Below are 10,473 nucleotides of genomic sequence, written 5' to 3'. Positions count from 1 at the left end.
ATTGGTCACAGTTCCCTGTTCCCAGCCAATGGGAGCTGCAGAGTCAGCGCTCACGGTAGGGGCAGCACGTAGAGACCCCCGGCCATGCCGCCAGACATGCCAGCTGCTTCCGGAGCAGCACAGATCTAGGGCAGTTAGGGAGCTTGCCTTAGCCCCGCTGCGACATTGGACTTTTAGCAGCCTAAAATCTCCCAGATTGGCTTCAGTAGCCTCCGGGAGATAGAGCCCGATTCTGGGAGACTTCCAGCCAAACTGGGACAGTTGGCAACCCTACAGTCAGTCCATGACAAAGTGAAGTGGCAAATCTGCCCCTTTGCTGTATTGTAATTCCTATATACCTTTAGTTACAAGATGATGTGCTGCTTTTCTTAGGATACAAATATAACTTAAAATGCTTCCCAGAACCTTAGATATTTATAACTATAGTATCTTGTAATTTCCTGCATTCCCTTCTTGTATATTGCACTTACACTATTTTCATTTCCACTACAGGCCAGTTTATTCTCATTGACTATGGTCAACATTTTCAGAAAGAGGCACTAGAGCTGCATGCCTGAATTTCTGAGTGGCCAACTTGACACCCCGTGTGCTTCATTTTTTTCCAGAGGGTCCTTGGCATCTCTGAAAATCAGGCACAACAGGCCAGATTTTCAAAGGTCTTTAGGCACCTAAAGATGCAGTAAATCTCTAAGTGCCTAAGTGATTTCAATGGCACTTGAGCACTAACCTGCTTAGGCACTTTTGAAAATCCCATTAGGTGCTTATCTGCATTTTAAGGTATCTAAATACCTTTGATAATCTGACCCAAGTTGTCCAGGAATCCAACTTTAAGCCCTGATCCAAAGCTCATTGAATTCAAGGGAAAGATTTTCCATTGACTTTGATGAATTTTTGGATCAAGCCCATAGTGAAGTATTCTATTAATTTTGGCCTTAGACTTTTTATGTGGTAAGTTCTCTCCTCTCCAAGCTATGTATTTTAATAATTTAGTGAGCAACTATGTGCACTACTATGTATTCTATCTTCAAGGAGCAGCACAGCCTTCTTTGGCTGCAGTTCAGGTATTGAGCCAATTAACTATGAATCTAGTTTACCTGCATATTCAAACAGGCCATAGCTTTCCTTTGGTTCAGATCAGGGAATGAGGCAAGTAGCTACAAAGCTAACCCAGCTGAAGATGTAGGAAACACACACACACACCACCTCCCCCCCCCCCCCCCCCCGCTTGAAATTCAGGTAAGTATCTTTTTTGCCTCTAGTTTCCATCCAGAAGTAGAAACAGATAGATGAAACATTTGGTCAAGAGTTTTCCTTGCCTCTTCCAGAACAGACTGAAAGCCAGTCATCCCTGATGATAAATTAGTACAGACTGGTTCTACTGGCTGGCTGATTGCTTAGAGACATTGAGGCTGAAAGAAGGGGCGGTGTACTTATGCCCCTGCTGCCCAGTTGCCTGATGGGGCTAACTGGCCACAAAGCACACCCTAACCCAAAAAGGCTTGCCATCAGAAGTTATGTGTGAGGGGAGCAGTGGCCTACTGCAGGGAGGAAAGCATGATGAAGGCTCCGAATGTAAGGGTAGATGGTTTAAGATGAACTTCTGAGGAGAGTCTACTTATTCAGGTCAACACCCAAACATTCAGCCACTTAGCTGAAACTCAACCCCAAACATCCAGCTACTTAGCCTCTCTTAGGTGCACTAGTCAAGAGGAAACAAACTTAACTTCAGCTGTGGTGTTGCTTTCAAGAATCTGCTCAGATTTTTAAATTAATAATTTTAAATAAATCATATGAATACACAGATCCAGTTTGGGTGCCTTTAGGCTGAATTATCTGCATCTTAAATCCTGGAATGTGGATTTATATTTTTAGTGCCCATATGCAGACACCAGTGATGTTTTTTTAAAGTCAGCACACCCAAAGAACATGTCTACGTGCACAGAACAAGAGTTAGTTTGGAATGTTCTATCAGTTCTTTGATGAAGTTCGTTGGGCTTTTGGGGGGAAATCAAGAGTGTCTGCAATAGTGTAAAAAGCTACAACTGATCCTAATAAGCATAAACCATGAAGTGTTCTAATCCAAATTTGCCCCAAAGTCAACAGTCTAGACAGTGTCAATACCTCCCTTCAGCCCCCATGGACTCAACCTCTAATGGTATGTGTGGCATTGGTGGAAGGAGGAGGTCACACACTGAAGCTGGGGGTTCAACTGCATGACTTTGTAGGAGGGGTGTCTAGATTGAACACTGACCTCCCACCTATCAGGAGAGAGCTCTAACCCTGAGCTATGAAATATTCTGATGAGGGACTCTCAGCGTCTCCTGTTGAAGCTGTTCCCCTGAAGATAAACAACAAATGAATGACTAAGTATTAATCCACAGTGGAAGAATCACTGGGCCAGAGAGTGGGCAAGAGAGAATGACTCAGTAGTTCAGTAGCTAGGGTACTCATCTGGGAGGTGGGAGACCCTGGGTCCAGTCCCCCTGCTCCAATCACTCTCATTATTTATCCACAGGGAAACAACTTCAACAGGAGAGACTGAGGTAGGCCCCATATGAGCCTATCCCATAGCTCAGTGGTTAGAACACCCCCCTTTGGCAGAGAGAGGGTACTTGAACCTTTGTCTCCCACATTCCAGAGGAGTGCTTTAACTACTGAGGTAAAATGTATAAGGTGGGTGATAGCACCACCTCCTCCAACCCCACATTTTGTATGAAGCAAGGCAGGCACTGAACTCACTCCCACAAGAAACACTTTAATCACTTAAGCTGCCTGACTCAAAGCAGCTGGTTCCCATTCATAGATCCCTATCAGAGAGAAGCTCCTAAGGGCTGGGGAGAGAAGGGGGGAATAAATCTAAGTTACATGACTTCAGCTACTTGAATAATGTACTTACCGCGGTGTTTTCACTGCGGTGTGTCAATGGGAGATGCTCTCCCATCAATTCCCCCTGTGCTTTTCATTGTGGTGGAGTACTGGAGTCGACGCTAGAGCGGTCGGTGGTCGATTTATCGCATCTATACTAGACACTATAAATTGACCTCCGCTGGATCGATCGCTGCCCGTCGATCCGGCCAGTAGCGTAGACAAGCCCTAAATCTGAGCTCCAGGGAGGCACCTATCTCCAAGAGAAAGGTTGGCTCTATAACACACCCCCTCACCAGAATCTCCCATTGGCTAATTTTGGCAACTCCCCGGCTAGTGTGCAGGCTTTTGTGACTCACCTAAGGTGTCTCTCTCACCCCATTCATTGTATAGGGAACCTCAGCACCTAACTCAGTGTTGATCCTGTGATTTTCTAGGTGCTTAGAAGTTAGGCACTGTGATAACCAGCATCCCAAACTCTAAATCCTATAGTTATTACTAAATAATTCATGCATATAGCAAATTGGTAGCTACATAGTAAGATCTTGTCCAAAATTAGAACCACCTAAACTGTCAGACATTTGGGGGTGGGGGGAACACTTTGAGAGAACAATGCTTACGTTTTTTGACAGAGTTGGGGAAAGCTATTTGGTTGTTTCTGTGCATTTTCTGATTTCAGCTAAAACTGAAGTAACATGAGCAATGCTTTCCTTATAAATTCTACCTAGATCAGAAATACTACAAGTATCAAACATTTTTTCTTGTATCCAGTGTGAAATATTTGCAAAGAAATGCAAAAAGGCTCAAAATATGTTAATTTGGCATTTCATTGAAAATTCACAGTGGTCCCATTTTTACTTCTTAGCAGAATTGCTTTCTTTGTGAAAAGGAAGTCCAGAGTTTTGTATATTTTTGCTGCCAAATTACAGTTCTCAAATTTTCACATTAATGGGAAACTTCATGTGTGTAAAAGCAAAATTGTGAAAAATTTCACAAAATTAATTTCTTCTTGTTGCACAGGCTGATTTTTAGATCACAGAGGTTAATTAAGCTTCATATTAGCATCTAAAACAAAATTGGACCTCCCCGCCCCCGCCAAAAAAACCTTCTTCAGGTCATCAAGTGCTATTGATAATTGCACAGGGCTTATTAAATAGCTCACATCACAGATACAGCCAATCTTGCTAATCACACAGAGATCTAATACTGCAAATTATATTATAAAATCAGTGCCGCATGCATTCTTTATTAATCAGAAGTGTGAGCAAGGAAAGACCCTTTCCTGGGAAGTAATTAAATTGAAATTGAGGTTAAAGATGACCTGTAGGAATAGCATTTGGTGAGAGGGCATTAAGCAAACAGGGTGAGAAAAAAAAAAAAAGAAAAAAAAAACTTCAAAAAGGCCAATAACCACATTATGATTGAAATTCAACCTCCCTAGTTTCATCCTTTCTGCTATTAACTTGTGCCAGAGCTTGAATCCTGCTCAGGAATATCATATCATCAACCAATATAAACGGATGTGAGAAAGTATTTTTTCCCCTTTATTGCTCCCTGAGCTCTGAGGGAACCTAGAATGATTACTGGCAACAGTACGAGGAACTGGAGAAAGAGGGATGTTTCATTTTTATATTCTGTATGCACTAGCATAATACACCCATGATCCTTTTAAAAAAAAAAAAAAGGAAATACAAACAGCCCTTTGTTGTGTCTGTTTCCATACTAAAAATCGATCGGCTCTGTGTTCTTGTCACAGATCTTCTGCTGTAATAGTATTCTTTCACAAAGACGACATAGCGGCCATCAGAATGAAAAAGGCAATTTGGAGGAACACAAGATTGTGTTTGGGTAGACTTTTAAAATTAGAAAGGGAGTCCAAAGGGAAATCTAGTCAAATGGATGGGGCTGGATGGCAAGAGTGAGCTTTGGAAGGGGAAGTTTGTAAATTCAGCGGGCTATCACACGTACAAACTTTCTAATAAAGCTGACAACAAAGTCCTTGTCATAGGCAGGAAACAAGAGGATGTTCAGCTCACAGTCCATCTTAGGAAGGTGCGGTCTCTTATCACCTCCATTTTCTAAATGTTGCACAGGGAAACGGCACATGTGGAAAAACTACTTTCACGGCCCCCAAACTCAGTGAATAGGCCCAGTATGCATGTGTATAGTAGGTCTGTAAAGAGACCCCATGGGAAGTGGTGGAAGCACCATTGCTTCAGTCATTTAAAACTCCACTAGACAACACACTGGGAAACATGCTATAAAGAACAAACCTGCATTGAGAGAGGGAGGGAGAAGATTGAGCTGACAGCCCGTTCCATCTCCACTTTCTGTGTTCAGTCCAATATAAGCCACATGTTTGGAATTACTAGAATTCAGCCTTTTCAGATAGCAGAACTGGTGTGATTCTCCTGCACAAGCAGCATGTGAGGGCTTGCCTATGGGGTGTGCACTCATGCATAGTGGAGAGCCCAACTCCATGTGAGCCACCTATGGGGCAACATAAAGGAGGCCGGAAGGGGCAAGTCAGGTCAAGTATAGATGGTGGGGACCACCACTGCATACACCCCTCTCATCTTTTCCCTACCAAGGGGGCTGCACAGCCTACCACAGCTCTTGAGCTGAAGGAGGTTTTGAACAGCAGCTCAGCACCCATTCTTCATGGGTCAGGCAGAGGGGATTTTTCCCCACTGTCCGCTTGCACATGTACTCAAAATGCAGTGCAGGTACTTGGGCCAACCGCTGGTTGGAGGATTTTAGCAACTGTATATATGCATTTTATGTACAATTATATATGGGAACTGAGTACTGTAGGTAGATAGCTTCCCTGATATACTGTGTGTGTGGGCATGCACACCTGTGCACATATACATATACTGAGAACTGCAGCAGCGCGTACATCAAAAAGCACAGCTATTTACTCTCCATGGGTGAAATTCACCCCTATGCACAGGCTCAACACAAGGCCTATCCATTACTTGAGCCTTGTTTTGAGGGTGTGCGCTCTTCAGGGTCCATGACAAACTACAGACCAGGCTCAGGTAGGGGGCAAAAGTCTACATCGAGTTTACTGAGGCAGGTCCCTCCACCTCCTTGAACAAAGGATCTCTCCAACAATCTCATTAGGCCCTTCAGTCCTGTCCAAGACAGCACAGACTTCCCCATAGTCTCTTTATAACAAAGCAAAGAAAAAGTCCTATGAAGAAAACAAACTCAGTGGCCCTGTGCCAGGCTACCTTCTTCCTCCAGGGAGCTCTAGAAGTCTGCAAAAGGGCTGGTCTGGTCCTTTTCTCAGGGAAAAAGGAACAAGAGGCCCCCTAGTTATCTAGCTACTGAACTATCTTCTTCCCTTGTTAACTTCCCCTTCATTATCTCACAGTCAGCGCAGGTGTAGCAAGGCAGGACTAAGTGGGCCCATAGCACTCGTTAACCCTTGTGGCCTTGTGTGGAGTCAGCATACTCCAACACAGAGGGCTTATGTGGTCATAGGCTCTCTGCATAGCAGGGGAATTTCATCCTATAAGGATGAACTTGACAGGGAGTTTGGCATATTGCCAACATCTATTGCAGTTGGATTATGAACCAAGTGAGTCATTCTATCAACATGTATTACAATTATTTTTGTGTGTCCTATTTATGGAGTAACTGGTAACCAAAATGTAAAAAACAAAACAAAAACCTTCTCTTTCTTCTCACACATTGTTGAAGGAGAAAAAGCAAGCCATATGTTAAGTCTGATTTTCATGATATTTTCTGTGCTTGTCGATTTTAGTAGGATCTAGGGAACACATTTGATTTGAACTTTATCAGACCTTATATTCAATTTTTGTTGTCACTTCCAATATACTTCTATTACACTCATGGAAAAATGTCATCTTTCTCACTCTATTTGCAAAATTAATGCCAAATGTTGTGCAGTAGATAAAGTGCCTGCTTTATATGCAGAATTAACTGGGACTTCTTAAAAAACAAAGGTTGTTACCATCAGACTAGCTTGAAATCAGAGTGAGGCAGGAAAATGGCTCTCAGCCCTTCTTCCCCTCTGAAGAATCTATACTACAATAAGTCACAGTTTAATCCTTCATTAACTAAACATTTGCTGCACACTTAGCACCACGGGACAATGGAAGGAACACTGTAGGAATTTGTATTAAAAACAAATTTAATTGCTTGTTTGGGCCTTTTTGCAATTTGTTGCCTTTGCTTTGATGGAACAATGTGGGCTCCCTCTGATGGCCAGTGTAACGATTACACATTGCTTTCAGCTGTTTATTTAGAAACCATGCAGCCTGGAAGCCAAAGAGCCTGAAGTATGTTTCAGAGGTAGATTGAGTTCAAAAGGTGTGCTGTGTGTTCATTTAAATTACAGTTTCCAGTACCCCTTTCTCTCCCCCACCCACTACCTACACACTGGCAAATAGATCACCATATTTTCAAAACTAAATTATGTACACTAGTTGCGTTTGCTGGCCATGTCAGACATACCATGAGAACAGCCTTTTTCATGACACAGAAACAAACCATAGCCCCTGAGGACTTTACAGTTCTTGCTCTGCTGCTAGCAGTAGTAACCCAGACCTTTGTGGCAACAGCAGGGGTAGGACTCAGAATGCTCTGCTACCACAAACACAGGGTTCCCTCACCCATGGGAGGAGAGAATCCCACTATAGCTCTGATTCTATCCATAGAGAGCAGTAGAACACAGCCAGAGTCGGCTCTAACTTTTTTGCCACCCCAGGCAAAAAAGAAGAGCGCAGCCCCGCCGTCACACACCCCCCCCCCCAGCGCCGCGCCACCGACCTCCCCCCGAGCGCCGCACCAGGCCGCTCAAACCTCCCGCCTCCCGAGCGCCTCGCCGGGTCGGGCCGCCCAACCCCCCAAGCGCCGCGCCGCCCAAACCCCCGCCAAGCGCTGCGCTGGATAAACCCCTGCCCCCCCCAAGCGCCGCACCAGCCAAACCCCCCGAGCACCGCGCCGGGCCGGCCAAACCCCTGCCCCACCGAGCGCCGCGCCACCCCAACCCCCGGGCCTCCCCCAGCGCCGCGCCGCGCAAATCCCCACCCCCAGAGCCGCGCCATGCCGCCCAAACCCCCAGTGCCATGCCACCGAAACACCCCCCACGCTGCCCAGCCAAAAAAAAAAAAAAAAAACCCCAAGAAAATAAAGAAACACCGCGAGTGCCCCCCGCCACCTCAACATTGGCCGCCCCTTCTAAGGTGCCGCCCCAAGCATATGCTTGGTCGGCTGGTGCCTGGAACCGGCCCTGAACACAGCCAGCCTGTTAATTCTACTTCCTGCCCCACCTGAAAGCAGGGAGTGCAGCACCATTCCAAAATTTAAAATACCTTCCCCCAACAAACGTGTTAAATTGTTCCATCTGTAGCAGGAGCTCTTCAGGGTAGCAGAAAGGCTGGGCAATACCTAGGTACAATGAAGTGCAGAAGATCATGTGCAACTGAGGGACAGAAAATGAGCTGCACTGGTGAGGAAAAGAGCACAAACAAATGTTCTCTTAGAGTTTGTCATTGATATGAGGGCCCAGGGTCATATAGTTCATAGCCAAGTTATACTCAGCTTCTCCATGGCTGTGTAATGGATGGAGGATGCAAGAGCTCCCCCACCCCTTGCACCCTAAGTAGGTACCAGGCACAATTACAGCCTCCACAATCACTTGAGTCCAGCAGCATCAGCCAGCCTGAAACAGTCATGGAGAAAGTAGAGTCATGACCCCTGCCCTTAAGGGTGGCATCAGCAGGTACCTACCCCTACTGCATGCTAGGGAGCTCCAGGAAGCATATCACTGCCACAACAGACTCCCCAGGGAAGTATGATAAAAGCCTCAATATAGCAGTGACCTTTACATGTTCTGTGAACACATTCAACTGAGAAGCTTTATGTATTTGTGGGGGAGGAGGGTTAGAGCCAAAGACAGCACCTGGCTGCCACTCAAAACACAAATCATTTCCAATTATGAAACATTGTACATTTATGCCTCCTATCAAGAGAGCCTCCCACAGCCAATGTATTTACATATCTGCCTGGCCTCAAAGTAAACAGACCCCTCTAGAGAAAATATGAGAGAATAGAAGAGAGAGTGGGCCTCTCTAGGCGAGAGGCCCTCAAACTGCTGTCCATCAAGGACTAAATGCCCAGCGAGCTCCTGCTGGTGTCTTTGAGAGCTGCCTGGTCACATGGTGCTGGCTCCACCAGCTTGTTTCCAGTAGCTACATTACATTAAGCATATGCCTTTGCTGCACAGTTAACAATAGAGCACAGGGCACTCCATCCACCTAAAATAGCAGACATCAGCATGGAATAATTGCAATTCATTTTATACTGGCACGGCTTCCTAAGATAAGAGATCAAAACCTTCTTAAACCCAGACACTATGGATGCAGGTAGCTTTCAACAACAACTGTAGAGGGCTGTAGACCCCAATGAGAGACTCCTGCAAGTTAAAATTAAGACTGAGTTCAAGCTTGCTCCCAAGTTCACCCAAACTCACATATTAAACTGTTCATCCAGAAACTGACTTTTTGGAATAAAAAGGTACCACAAGCTCTCTGCCCTGTTCCTTCTGCTGTTAACAGATTGTTGTCTGCAATTCAACAGCTCTTCAGTTCAAAAGGCAAAATGTTCAGAGACAAGTGCTAATAATGGCCTGTACCACGCATGCTCTTCCGATGCAATTTCCCTCAATATCTGAGCCCTTTCTCGTCCATAGAAAATATTATTTTTTAATCAGAGAGGAAAAAACCCAATATCATTCTGGTAAGACTGGAAAAGATCATTTATTTTATAGTAGATGTCTCTTTGCTAAGACAGATTTGTTCCCAACAGAAACATCTACATATTAAGATGAAGGATGATTAGATGGTGAAAGCCCAGGTTTAGGAGTCAGAAGATCTGGATTCTAACGGCAGCTCTGTTTTTTACCTGCTGTCTGAGTTTGAATTACTTATGCACCCCATGCCTCAATTTCCCTATCTGTAAGAAATAATAAAACATCCCTCCTCCACAAGATTGCTGTGAGGCCTAACTAGTTAGTGTGAGGAAAGCAGTCTGATGTCTTCAGCCAGAAAGTGCTATAGAAATGTATTTAAGAGTTTGCTTATATACAAGGTAATTTAAAGAAAGTATAGCACTTTGGGTTCAAACATTCGTTATAATTAATGATGACCAAAAATGTTGGGCAAAACAACACAGAGCAGAGTTTACTCACATTTGAAATAAGATTTTCCCTAATTCCTGAGGTTCAAGGAAGTTACCTGTTGTCTTTCATTGTTTTTCATATTTTATACACCCTCAACAGAAAATTGGGTGCATCAGATTACTGAGAGGAATCCTGCTTTGGGAACATTTTCATAACAAGTCAGCAGACTCGAGGGCTAAAATTCTCAGCTGGTGTAAGTTGGTGTTGCTACATAGAAATCAATGGAGTAGTGCCAGTTTACAGCACCTGAGAATCTGAAGTTCAGATAAGCTTAAGTACCTGAACTTTTGGGTGCTTATCTCACCTGAGTCTGACCTCTGAACCTTTTAAGGATCCTCCTTCACAGCTCACAGTACTTGAGAATGAATAAAACAGGCCTTAATTGTTATGATGCT

Source organism: Malaclemys terrapin, chromosome 3, assembly GCF_027887155.1.
Source record: "Malaclemys terrapin pileata isolate rMalTer1 chromosome 3, rMalTer1.hap1, whole genome shotgun sequence".
NCBI lineage: Eukaryota > Metazoa > Chordata > Testudines > Emydidae > Malaclemys > Malaclemys terrapin.
This window is presented reverse-complemented; position numbering follows the sequence as displayed.